Source organism: Anolis carolinensis, chromosome 1, assembly GCF_035594765.1.
Source record: "Anolis carolinensis isolate JA03-04 chromosome 1, rAnoCar3.1.pri, whole genome shotgun sequence".
Classification (NCBI taxonomy): domain Eukaryota; kingdom Metazoa; phylum Chordata; class Lepidosauria; order Squamata; family Dactyloidae; genus Anolis; species Anolis carolinensis.
Window position 1 is genome coordinate 344,879,683 of NC_085841.1, and position 15,022 is coordinate 344,894,704.

A 15,022-nucleotide genomic window follows, 5' to 3' on the forward strand; every position below is an offset into this window, starting at 1 on the left:
ATAGACATTGACAAAATTACGATCTGCCAACTGCAAAAGGCCACCCTACTGTGATCTGCACGCATCATCCGAAAATACATCACACAGTCCTAAATGCTTGGGAAGTGTTCGACTTGTGATTTTGTGATATGAAATCCAGCATGTCTATCTTGTTTGCTGTGTCATACAATAAAATAATAATAATAATAATAATAATAATAATAATAATAATAATAATCCTCAGCTGCTGCAAGACGATCACACAGACAGACTACAAGCAGAGGCATGACACCGTTGCTCAGATGATTCATTGGAACTTGTGCCACAAATACCATCTGCCTGCAACAAAGAACTGGTGGGATCACAAGCTGGAAAAAGTTATAGAGAATGAACATGTCAAGCTACTCTGGGACTTCTGAATTCAGACAGACAGAGTTTTGGAGCACAATACTCCTGACCTCACGATTGTGTTAAAAAACAAAGTATGGATTGTCAATGTTGCAATCCCAGGTGACAGCAGAATTGAAGAGAAACAACTGGAAAAGCTGACACAATATGAGGATTTAAAGATTGAATTGCAAAGACTCTGGCACAAGCCAGTCAAGGTGGTCCCAGTGGTGATCGGGTGATTGGGTTGTTGGAGGGAGGGCTTGCCAAACAAAAAGGGGTATATCAGTGCTGGAACTAAATGATAGGTCAATATCAGATTCAATTATTTTTATTCAAAAATCTTTTGGATTAGGACTAGAGGTAAGACTATTGGGTATTGGTTCATGCTTCACAGAGTCAGGAAATGGGAAATTAAAGCTGGGGCCTTCACATATGTACCTTATGGACATGTATTATGTTGTACAACATTACCAATTGTGCTTTTAATACCCTTGGACCCCATGGACCCATATTTTGCTTGGGTCTTTTAAGCCTAGATATAAATGCCGATAAGGTAGTACTCAAGACTAGCTGAGATACCTTATTCTAAGATAGGGATGTAGTTGTCCATATCTCTTTGGCAAATATGACAAGGTATGTTACCTAGATCTGCAAATAGTTATGTAAAGATTTCTCACAAGATGTTGGGTGTGCCTCTTCATAGTATAGATTTCAAGTCTATAACAACGGCATCTCAGCCAGAATTAGCCTCAGTTGTGCCAAATAATAGTGGATGTATCTTCTGTGTGGGGGTGTGTATTGTGCAAAAGTTTGGAAGCAGGTCGTAAATCATAATTATTTTTGCAAATTTGTATTTATGATGTGAATTATGAACCACGAACCCCCCCCCCCACTGAATGCAAATGAATCAAAGCACCATCTCTGAAAAATTTGGAAGAAGTTTGTTTGTTTTCGTATGTGTCTATGGGACTGTTTGTTTTTGAGCTCAAGCAAACTCTCCTGGGAGAAGCAGCCAAACTTTCTCTGTCACATGCTCACCTCAGCCTATTAGGGTTGAGGGAGAGGGGAAGAGAGAAGGCGGAGCCCTGGCTGCTGGTGTTTCTCCATTGTAGCCATAGCCAGCCAGCAGCCACGCTACCTCCTCCCTTGTCACTCTGAGAGGGAGATCAATCGAGGTATCAGGAGCTCATTTTTGGTCTGTTCTCCAATGCTTTTGCATGCAGCCACCAGTGTAGCAGCCACAGCCAGCTAGCCATAGCTTAGGAATCCTTTAGAATTATTTTTTGTGGTTTTTTCCCATTTACTACTATTCATTTAGAGAGTGACTCAGCCAAGTTGTTGAAATTGAAAAAAAAACATCCCTAAAAATCAGTGGATGTGTGAATCTTTCTGAAACTTTGGAAGAATTGTGCCCTGGTTATGCTGTGTAATTGTCAAGAAATTCTAGCTCTTGTAGTTTTTTTAAAAAATGTTATTCATTTGAAAATTCCCAAAAATCAGTGGATAAGTGAAACATACTGAAACTTGGGGAGGGCGGATTACAGTGGTAAATGTGTCCTACAAGTGTAACAAGTTTCATCCTGATAGCTATAAAAATGACAGCGAAACTAGGCCTGGAAGTATTCCCATTGGTGTGAACGATAAAACAAAATATTAACCACTTTTGGTGTTCTGAATTCGAAACCAAAATAGTTTAGAAACACTTATGAAACAAAACGGGTATACTAAATTCATATTTCAAAATGAAACAGATTTTGGCATTTCACACACCTCTAGTATTTGCATGTGTTGCATACACACAAAAAACAGATAGACACAAGGCAGTGTACATATTCCCACCCATCACTGCATAACCATCTACCCAGATGACCCGTGTTGCTGGGTTGAAGATTTTCTATGTTAAGGATAACTTCATCCATTGGGAGGTTATGTGTTTGGGATTGCAGGCTGTTGGAAACATATTATGCTGACAGCTAAAGACGTGGAGTTAGACATACAACAGTGTTACACAATTTGGTTGTGCATTTTCCCTTTTTACTTTACTGGGTTATTTATTTTAGGAAAAGAAAACTGTTGTAGTTCAATTATTCATACTCAGTGCTTCATAAGTAGGAATTATTGCTAAGTGATTGGCTAAAACAGAAAATAAAGGCATGACTTTCCATTTCAACTGCAATAATTCCCACTGTGATTATTTTGGATAATTGATCCAGCTTCTAAGTCTGTGAGGAAAGACTATGAGAGGCACTGAAATCCACCTATTAATCTCCATAAATCTTGCTCAGCTAATTTTTTTTATTTGTTTGAAGGAGCTCATCATAAAACCAAGGTGTCATTCGTAAGATGCTGAATCCTCTACTTAAACTGCATACAAAGAATACACCTGAATAGAAAATAATATTCTTAAATATTATTTCCCAGATTTTTTAAAAATGAGTTTCCCAACAGTATGTAATTTTCTTCTCATGTTAGATGTCCTGATGTGTTTTGCAGGAATTCATCTTTAAGGAAAACACTTTTTTTGCATCCCCCAAGCAAAAACAGCAAACCCCCCCCCCCCACACACACACACACTGTTTTCTATGCAGAAAACATTTTTGTGCAAAAAGAATTTGATTCCCCCCCCCCCCCCCGCCAAGAATAGTTTTTGCATTAAGATGTTTAGATATGGGGAGGATGTAGCAGAGGAATATGGCTGGAAGTTGGGAGAGCGGCCACCTATTTTAATGCTTGTAAATTTTCAGATTATAACTTGGAAATGCTTTCAATATAAGCCACTTTGAGTTTCCTTGTGGAGAGAAAAAACAGGGTATAAATAAGCATAATGAAAAAATTATGGTTTTATTCCATAGTGGGAAGAAAGCTTAAGCCGACATAATATTACTTGCCATTGCATTCAAGGCTGAAATAGTTGGGGATTTGCATCCTTATACCTGAGCTTTGTAAGGATGTATTTCATCAATTATCCTTCTTTGACACGGTGCTCTCCAGATATCTCCATGGAGTCAGTGGTCAATTTTCACTTTGATCCTCCTGCCAGAATACACCCAAATATTTATTTATTTATTTATTTGGGACATTTCTATATTGCCTTTCTCCAAGGATTCAAGGTGGTTTATAACCATAGTTAAAACATATGTATAAAAATGCAATGTGCACTTTATTATGGAGTAAACAACAAAACCACTGAACCAAATCACACCAAATTTGGCCACAAAGGACATAGGAAAAGCCATTTCCCCCTAAATGCTAGTTAGAAGAGTATGCCCCACCCACTTTATCTCCTAGCAACTCACTCAGAAACAATGGAGCTCAGGGCCTCTTCAGTCAGGCCTCTTCCACACTGCCTATAAAGTACAGATTATCTGATTTGAATTGGATTATATAGCAGTGTAGACTCAAGGGCCTTCCACACATCTATATAACCCAGAATGCCAAGGCAGATAATCCACATTATCTGCTTTGAACTGGATTATCTTGAGTCCACACTGTCATATAATCCAGTTCAGTGTAGATTTTATACAGCTGTGTAGGAGGGGCCTCATATATGCCAGGTCTAAGCAGATAATATAAGATTATAAAAATAATATATAATTATTACTGTGGTATAGTAATACAGAACAATATAATATCTAAAATCAGGACAGTAAATAAAAAGTAACACTCTGAAAACAGGGAAATTCCAGAAAGGAAACAACTAGGGCCAGCTAACACCTCCCAACAAAGGATTCCCCCAGGTAGGAAGCAGCCAGGCTTTGAAGCTGCAAGGCCATTAAATGTTAATCAAGGTGGCTAATTGCAGCATTCTTACTTGCTGCACTGAGACTATTAATTGCTATTCAACCTGGCCAACCAAGAATTCCACAAGGTAGAAAGCAACCAGGCTTGCAAGCAGCAAGGCTATTCAGTGCTGTTCAACCTGGCCAACCAAGATTTCCCCTAGATAGAAAACCCTCAGGTTTTGAAGCCACGGGGCTACTCAGTCCCATTCAACCTGCCCAAGGAAGGATGCCCCTATATAGAAAGCAGCCAGGCTTTGAAGCAGTGAGGCTATTCAGTGCAATTCAAATTGGCCAAAAAACCATTTCCCTAGAATGCAAGTACCCAGTCTTCCAAGCAGCAAGACTATTCCATTGTATTCCAGCTTACCAAACAAGGATTCACATAAGAAGAAAATAGTCAGGCTTTGAGACTGCAAGGTTATTCACTTTTATTCCACCTGGTCAACAAATGATTCCCATAAGCCACAGCAACGTGTGGCCGGGCACAGCTTGTAACAATATAAAATAACCCATTACAACAATCCCAAATCGGTCCATATCGGACATAAAATTATCAAAATTAAACAGTCTAAAATACCCAGGGAGGTAAAATGTGATTATGAAATGCAAGTCCTTGGCTTTTGTCACCTTTAGTTAAAAGCTATTACACACAGGAAACTTTTCAAGTTTTTCCTAAAGGCCAAGAGGGTGGGAGCTACTCTTATTGCTTATGGGAAAATGTTTCAAAGTTTTGGTGCCGCACTCGAGAATGTGCCATTTCTGTTTTCTTTCCAATAATCCCAAATATTTCTGTTTTCCTTTGTAGTCTAGTGGCATCAGATAACAATTATAACAATTTTGAGATTTACTACATAGAAGAACTGAGATATTTGCCATACTACAAGGTTCTAGGATGCTTCTGCAAAAGGATTGTCGGTATTTACATTTTTTTTAAAGAAATAGGCAGCTTGGAGAACTGATTCAGTACAATAGTGGGGTCTAGGGGCCACAGGGCCTTTCTAGACAAGCCAAAAATCTAAGAGGAATTGGGATTTTAGATCCCACTTCCTTTCAGGCTATAAGCCTCACAGCTGCCCTAAACCCCATGATTTTACAGGGATTGTGTCCAAATACTCACCCCTGCTGATTTGAGACCAGCAGAGGTGGGGATGGGCACTGCAGGCCTTCCCTTACACTTACCAGAAGAATGCCCCATTTGAGACCTGCAGGCTTTTCCCTTTGCTCCCCCTCCCTTGGAACAGGGGGGGGGGATTTCTCCTCCAAGTCCCCTTGTTGATTCTTTCAGGTGGAGGAAGAGAGGAAGAGGCTACAGGCATGCATCTCCGGTAAGATGAGAGGGAAATGGGAGCCAGGGAGGGAGTTCAGACCGAGGGGGGGGGCATGTGTTTTCCATGTCTGCAGGGATACATAGACATAGAAAGGTTCATGTTTCTCAGGATGAATAGGGTTTAAAGGGCACCTTTTAAACATGTGTTTTCCAGCTTTTAACTTGATTTCTCCTGTAATTTGCTAAATGTCATTTAGCCACCCCCTCCCTTTTAACTCTATGCATGTGTAGAAGGGACCACAGTTTTCCCAACCCAACATTAAAAGGAAATTTGAGATGAAGAGGACAATTTTCATTATCTACTTTAAAATCCAGATAGCCAGCATATTCAGCATATTATGCTCCTCCGTTGGCTCAGTCACCTGAAATGTTCATGGCATGACAGACTTGTGATAGATGGATGTCAAAATGTCCCTTATCTAGATCTCTCAGTTGACACCATGGCAGACTCTTCTACTCTGTGTCTCTGAAGAAAATCCATGCTGCAGAAGGCTAGCAGACGATTATTGTAGTTATACATTGAATCTTCAGTGCGGCAGAAAAGTCATGGGAGGAAAAAAAAACACAACACAGTACTCACACTTTTTCAATGAAGTGTGAATGGTACAAATCAAGCCTCATAGGCATAGTGCCAAAGCTTTGCTGATGTATACAATAGTTTTATTTAAGGTTTGGCTGTAAGAAATGACTTCTATCATTGTATATGTTTATGAGTGTATTAAAATCCTCTAGGCTAGTGGATGCTGAATAATACTGAAAGGGGTTAAAATATTCAGGAATTTGGCTCTATTCCCAGTTTCAAAGCACAGAGTCAGTCAATGGAGGACACCTGAACAGTGAAACAGTTGATAGGCAATTGGATAAGTACAACAAACAAATCATTGGTGCTACTGCACTGGGTAGGTTTTGATGTATCAGCATTGTCTTTACATGCATTATATTGATAGTCTAAGATTCAGTCTCATCATCACCCTGTTCTCTTTTGTTCAAAACATGAGTTCTATAGGGGAAAAAATTACAGGATGGATTTCTACAAATTTAAAACATGAATTGAATTCTATTGGTTAGCATCCATTAGAGTGGACCCATTGAATCAACACAAGTGTCAACACATAGATGAATCTCATGGATTCAGTGATCTACTCTAGTAAGTAGGAATTCTTTGGTGATGGGGAAAACTTGCAAATAAAAGACCACATACAGACTATACTGTTTGTACATATAAGATACCAGAAGTCATATTAGTCATATGAAATACTCATTGGCTTCCTCATTACTACTTCACCAAAATTTGCTGTTACTTATTATCAAGTAAGCTTTGTCTTCTGGTGATCTTATGAATGAAAGATTTCAAAAAAAAAATCCTGTTATTAACAGTCCTATTTAGGTCTTGCAACCTCAATGCTGTGTGGGGATGTAATTCTTATCTAAGCTTCTTCTTGAAGTATTTCAGCAATTTTCTTCCCACTGTGATATTTTTTTTGAAAACCACAGGTTTCAAAAATTATTTCTAATTTGGGACTTATTTTGTGTAAAATTCACATGTGTTTTTGTTGAGGCTTTTTTGCAGATCAACCATGTTCAAATTTTATAAAGAATAAATTCTCAATTCTGTACAGAAATTGATATTTCTGTATTGAAATATTGTTTTCTCTGCAGAAATTGCTATTTTCTGAGCAAAAAAACTACATGTGACTTTTGTACAGAAGAAGTCTGGAACTGTAAAGATACCTATTAGTCAACGAGTCTGCTTGTCAGGATTTTTTTGGCATTCATCATGTGTTTTTCAACCATTTTCCAAATATTTTTGAATATTCTTTCCATCCTCATCATTGTGACTTCAAACCACCAGCCCTGGAAATCAGAATGCCCCCAGAGAATAGATGGCTACAGCCTCAGGCATGTTGTTCCAGTCCACCAGCATACCAAGTAGACAGCTTTAATTTCCACATTAAAAACATATTCTGAACCTTCTGCAGAAGAAAGGATTTCTTACTTTCTCTTTAAAAAGAAAAGTCTTCTTCCCACACAAAAATTTAAACTTGTTTCACATAGAATTTTCAAAACTGAAGAATATATTTTTCAGTTTTCCTTTCTTTGCCCTTTTCACTACTCTATTCTTTCTGTTTTTAAAAAAATATTTGCATTAAGAAAGATCTTGTTAATTCTATTGTGGTGCTATGCAGTGTTGAAACTAACCCATCACGACTGCCAAAGTCAAGAAAGCAATTCAAATGAGTTTTGATGGAGATATATAGTTAGTCTGGTGCATCAGTGCCCTTCCAGGATTTTAACATTGTTTGTTTGAAGGCATACATTTCCTTTGCAAGGTCTGGTATTTTAAGTCATCTGCTACACAGTGACAAAACCTAAAGAGGGAGTCAGATGTGTGCAGATATAATACTGGAGAGTTTAACTTAAATTTGTAATTTTCTTCTCTACTTCCCCCTCCCCATTTCCTCAGAGAAATTAGCTATTCTATTCACTGCATAAATTTTCAGGTTTTGCTAGCACGACACTCAGGGTGTTGAATTTTTTATGACAAAAATGCTGTAATAATTGTTGAACAGATGTAAGTGTTGAAGAGTGGGCTCTGGCAGACCTCATGAAACCTCTATTAGCAATTTAACCCTCTCATTTCAGCAGCAAAAGAATGAAAGTGAAAAGTAGGTTCTTTCCTCCCCTCCCCATTTTGATGCCAAGAAAGATAACGGAAGGGTTCTTCCAGGTATAGAAAATAAGTTTGAGCTCTTAGCCCACTGTGTTAACCATGTTTTCCAATTGGAGAAAAGAAGCAGGATACTGTAGCCAGAGAGATATGTTACTGTTTTGATTATTTAGATTCCAATTGTTTGATGTTGGACAAAATAGGGTATTTTCACAAGTCATGGTATGAGCATCTTTTGATCCAGAAATCTGTCACATATGAGTCTTTTTAATGTAGCATCATTAGAGTCTAACTTTTAAAAGTGCATTTGATCTGTCATTGGAAATGGGGGCATGAAAAATTCAGCCTCAATTTTATTTAGTTTTTTAGCAGATGGTCATCAGAGGTACTTTGTGCTTTTCCTGCATGGCAGGAGGTTGGACTAGATGACCCATATGATCTCTTCCAACTCTATTATTTTACGATTCTATGAAGAAAATTTGGAAAAACTAAATAAAATGGAGATTTAATTTTTCATATCCCAATTTCCAATGACAGATCAAATGTAAAATGTCTCAAATGCTTCTTCAATTTTAAAAGTTAGATTCTAATGTTGCTACGTTAATATTTTTCATATTGGGTGTTATCTACCTATACCTTATGCAATGCTCCCCCATTGGTGAAAATGTGTTCCTACATGATGATGTTGATGTTGATGATGATGATGATGATGATGATGATGATGATGATAAGGGTGTGACTGCTTAAGGAGAGGAACATATTTTCTTGCAAGAAGTCTTTGGAAGTCCCAAAATGCTACTCCTACCAAGACTGTTGACTTTGACAAAATTGCTTTCCATCCTTAGCTGAACATGCAAAGAGCAATTTAACAATGTGTATGGATGTTGTAATGCCACATCTTGATCTAACCAACATTTTCAAGACTGGCTTCCCACAAATCTATAGTCAGTGGGTAATGGTCTCCAAAGAAGCTCTGTTACATGTGAATATATATAATATATATGTTTGGAAACATATGTTCCTCACATTCATATTCATTCATCCATGAAAGTTTGGTTGTTCTTTTGAGACTGGTGAAAACATAATTCTTCTAATTTCATTGTTCCCTCATTTTATTGTAATGAAGCATTTAAAAAAGCAAAACCAAAATTGGCTTCTGTCTTTATTGTATAGTGTTGTTGTTGTTGTTGTTGTTTAAGAAAACAAACAAACTTTTATTTGGCTGTCACTAAAAGGCTCATTGAATAGAAGGCCAACTTTAACTTGTAAAACATTACCAACTACTGTTGAGAAATTTAATTTATCTCCCTGTATGAGCTTGATGGACTTTTAAAAACTTCAGGGTAAGGTGTTTTCTCTCTCTCCCTACCCTATCAATATCACAAACATGTTTGATAAGAACACAGAAGAGATGGTTCTATGTGGCTTCTCCCAGGTTTGGAATTCTTTTCCATGAGAGGTTTGATTTGTGTTCTCTTTCCGTCATTTTTTTTATTTATGCAGACCTTTGGTTCTTTGATGCTTATTGATGCATTTTGATGCTTTTATTCTGTGGTTTAATTGCTTTTATTATATTGCTGTTAGGTGTTTTGTTTTGTTTTATATCTTGTATACAGTAGAGTCTCCCTTATCCAACATAAACGGGCTGGCAGAACGTTAGATAAGCAAAAATGTTGGATAATAAGGGGGGATTAAGGAAAAGCCTATTAAACATCAAATTGCATTATGATTTTACAGATTAAGCACCAAAACATCATGTTTTACAACAAACTGACAGAAAATGCAGTTCAATACATGGTAATGTAAATAATTACTGTATTTACGAATTTAGCACCAAAACATTGCAATGTATTAAAAACATTGACTACAAAAACATTGACTACTAAAAGACAGACTGTTTTATAATACAGAAAGTTGGATAAGCGAAGGTTGGATAAGCGAGACTCTACTGTACTTGTTTTCCAGGCTTCATCCCCATGTAAGCCGCCCCGTGTCCCTTTGGGGAGATGGAGGCAAGTTATAAAAACAAAGTTATTATTATAGTATTATTATTTATGTTTTATCCTTTTTGTTATGTTTTAATATATTTTTTAAATGGGTGGAAGAATTGGATTGATTCTTTTTAAAACTTTTATATCAGATTTTAGCTGTGCTTTAATTTGTTGTTAGCCACCTGGCATCTATATTTGGAAAAAGAAGGGATATACATTGTATAAATGAATTACAAAATGAAAATCTAGATCCAATTCCTATTCTCACCTAGACTACAGTCAGTGATTCAGGCCACATCTACACGGCCATTGGACTGCATTATATGAATCTACACCAGTGTTTTGGACTTCAGCTCCCAGAAATCCCAGCCAATTTACCAGCTGTTAGGAACTGTGGGAGCTGAAATCCAAAATATCCAGAGGAGCACAGTTTGAGAAACTCTGGTCTACACTGACCATATAATGCAGTTTCAAACTGCATTATATGGCAGTGTAGATGGGGCCTTTTTTGGTTTGTGTAAGTATTGTTGATTTCCTATTCACATTAAATGAGTATATAGCTGCTATTTGCAGTTCAGGCAGGACATTTTAGTCTATATAACTCAAATTTTATTGCAGAATTCATACATAACTAGACTTATAAGGCAGGCACTTTACAATACTACTCCCTGGTCATAAAATGATGAACTCAGTTTTAGCCACTTGCAATGCACTATTTTTATTTTTTAACAGTAGAAAGTGGGTGAAACAAACATAGGGCCTTATCACATCGGGATATAATTCATTTATATCATTATGCATCCCATATTTTTTAGGACTGGATGCATACTGTATTGAGACAGGATGCATACTCCTCATCACACCTGATTATTACGAGGGTTGATTGAAATGTAATGCCTTCACCTTCATAACTCCCCAACAAATGGCAGTACAGGTATGTGGCAGGTACTGGCTTGTTCAGTAGACTCTCCTCTACAATTCTATTTGGTGGGAAGCCTTAGCATTGAACGGTTGTGTTGTTAAAGTGTGAAGTATGGAACTTTGTGCAGATAGTCAGTCAATGTGACTTAAGTAACGTGCAGTCATTGAATTCTTGACAGCAGAAGATCAACTAATCTCATTTGGTGGTGGATACAGAAAAGGATTTGGAAGGCAGACATCCTTTTATGGCAGTGGTTCCCAACTTTGGGCCATGGTCCAGCAGTGGGCCGCGAGAACAAAAATCTGTTCCATGAACCTCCTTCCTCTTTATTTGATTTATTTTATTTCTGCTCCTTTCCGCAGAGCTAATCAGCCCTGCCTCTTTTGGTACTAATGTTGGAGAATGGTCCGGGGTCAAAGTGGCCCCTGTTCAAGTGGGTCCTGGTTAAAGTTGGTCCTGGACAAGTGGGTCCTGGTCAAAAAAATGTTGGGAACCAATATTCTATGGAGAAGACAAATGAAAGATCTTCATTAACGCTGAATCTACAGTGTATTGAGAATAGTATAGGCAGCCTAAAAATAAAGATGGAGTTAATCTGGCATTTCATGATAGTATCTGCTATCCTTTCTCAGGGTGAAATGTTTACATCAGTATCTGCAAATGGATGAAATCATCAAATTTGGAAATATATATATATATATATATATATATATATATATATATACACACACATGTCAGTGAGGTATGACAGGCAAGATTGAAACTGCAAACAAAACGAAACCTAGGGCCAGGTCAAATGTTGGTATTCATCCCAGTGTAGCTATCCTGATTTTCCCTGAGGAATTGGAAAAGTGATAAGCCTGGAATGGGAAAAGTGTGGCTTCAGTAAGACTCATGCACTCAGTTGAACCTAGAGAATTACTACTAAATCAGGATAGGGACATCTTTCATCTTAGCAGGTAAACGAATTCCTGTGTAACTTATGGGCAATTGCCAGGATCTGAATGTTCAGTATTAAAAAAAATTGGAAGAAATGCTAGGCTTACTTGAACAGTAGACAAATTTTTGAGGAATACTGTAAAATAGACATAGTGTAGTTGTTAAGTCTTGAAGAACTTCACACCTGTCATTGTATCATGATTGCTTCTGGGATGGTGGAGACATGCATGCTCTCGGATTTGCATCTCATAGAGTTATGCACATTGGGAAACTTCTCTTTATCTAGGGGGAGAGAGAGAGGTGCCACCAGGGATTTCAACATGTCCACCCAATGATGAAAGTGTGCAAATTCCTAAGAATCAGACAGCAAAAAATAAAAAAATAAAATGGTGTCCATTAAAAAATGGTGGTGGTGACAGCCTATCATTGTCAGACCTAGTGGCACATCCAAAGCTGCCAAAAGAGCTATCCGAGGAGTTGAGCTTCAGAGACACATGTCAATGCTAGAAGAAAATCTTCCATAGTTTGTATTAGGTGGGAGGGAGTAGGGTAAAATGAGAATTTTGATTAAAAATTGAAAAATGAAAGACAGATCCATTTTTTTTCAAATGCAGTCATTTGTTTCAAAAATCTTATATCAAAATACTTTATATAAAGAATGAATGTTTGTTGCAAAGTACATTGCAGTCCTTTTTGGAATTTGAAATGTGCAAATTCCAATTGAATCTGATCTGATCTTCACTCCTTTGATTTGTGTGTATCACAACTTTATTATCCACTGACCCTTGCAATCCCCAAATTCTTTGGCACTATTCTCAATTAAGAAAAAATATAATTAAAATCCATTACAGAATAATTTTAATAATTCCTGTTTTTTTACAAGGTATATGTTTCAAAGTATAAATATTGAAAATGTTGAACCAGAACCTCCTATTCATGAACAGAATATCTCTATTTAAAGACATTCATGCCTCCTGATTTGGAAAGGGAAAATTCCCACCCCCTTTCCATTTCAGCAGCATTGCGTAACACTGTTTATCATTTTTAAGGAGGTTACCATGGAAAGAAAGCATCAGTTTTGTGTAGCAGAGTCTGAATCTGATCCAGTATGTTTAAAAGTGCATATTTAGATGCACATATAGATGCAAATTACTTCATTCTAAAATGAAGATTCACATGGAAAATGATATGCATTAAATGGATCATAACATAGAAGCATTTGTACCAGCAGAAAGTTTGTCTCCTCAGTTTTCCACAATTAGTAAAGGTATAGGAGCTATCTCATGATCATTTTTGGGAGTTGATTTTCATTCCTTTTGGGGATTAAGAGTCACAAGATTGATAAGAGAATAGCATCAGACATGAATCCTTCCTGTCCAAGTTCCACGATAATACCTTGAAATGCCCTTTACAATTAATTTTGAAAAGTAACTGGAAACATTACTTATTATGAAGTAACTTTTGTTTCCATTGAGGGCCCTTCCACATAGCTATTTAACCCAGAATATCAAGACAGATAATCCACAATATCTGCTTTGAACTGGGTTATTTGAGTCCACACTGTCATATAACCCAGTTCAAAGCCGATAATGTGGGATTTTATACAGCTGTGTGGAAGGGGCCAGAGTGCATTATTGGGGAAGTGTCACCATTCTGCCCCTTGCTTCAAAATGAATACACTACTTTGTTTTTCTCTCTCTAACATATATGGTGAGTGTTGGACGAGTTACCATTTTTAATTTATGCATCTAATATTCTTAGTAGCAATTATTTTTACACAAATCAAAGTTCCAGTCACTCAAACCGAAAGCTCATGAGCACCTTACCACAACAGAAAATTGCATGGGATGATGCTGAATTTCCTGATTAATTGCATTTCAGCCTAATGCCCTGCAAAACACGGATCTAAAAATGGCATGCCAACCATTTAATTTTTTTTAACCTAATAAAAATAACCAAGTTTTTTTGACCTGTAACTCTACATCAGATTCAGTTTTCAGTGTATTGTAATTCCTACACCTTCTCCCCTCTAGCACCAGGTTTGTATCTGTCACATGATTTTCAGTGTTCTTAATGAGCTGTTAACAAGCTGTCAATTACCTATGCAAATGAGGAAGCAAAAGCAGAAACGTAAGGCTTGCTGTACCTGGAGGTAAAGTAGGCTACCTAGCCATGTTAGGAAAGTGATCATTTCAGTTTTAATAAAGTGTCTATGTCTAGATGTTTCATATTGTTGTAGCCATTGCATTATTTACTTTCTAATGGGTGGATTGACAGCATTAGAAGAAAGAAGGGGTCATTCAGCTTTGAATGTGACCTTCTAACATAGCATCCGGCTGTCCTATGCAGTTGCCTGGAATTCAACTCGTCTTTGGATTAACAATTAGGTTGATAAAAGTAATAACATAGTAACAAAGGAGCAGGGGGGATAAAGGAAGGCTATGCATCCTTCTGCAAGAACTAATATATATGAATGTTGGGTTGTTTTTTGAGTGGTAGATTTGGGACTTTGTTGATAGCCCTCAAATTTAACATAAATGTGGAGGTAAATCTGGATAATTGCTTTTTTGGGGTGTGTGGAGGGGATAATCTGAGATATTCTCAGTAAAACAATTTCCTGAGAAGGTTAGCAACATTTTTGAGACAGATTGTGGGGAGAGTTCTGTGATATGGAAAGACATGAGAAGAGATGATTTCTGATCTATTCCCTCCTTTCTTCTGCATCTCCTTTAAAGAAGAGACAATATAATATCAGGACACAACATCTAGGGAAACCATGTGCATTACAGCTTTCTCAAGGGCTTCTGTAATTGATTGGCCAACATCATAACAATATTCTGTGAAGAGAAAGGCTGAAAATATATGAGTGTGTATTTAAATATGCATTTAGCACCAACAGAAATTTATTTTAATATTATTTTTATTTATATTCAGTATATTGTTCTATTTACAAAAATTAGGAATGAAAAAGAGAGGCAACTTGATGTTTGTTGGTAGAGGCAACTCCACCTTGTGTCCTCAGTA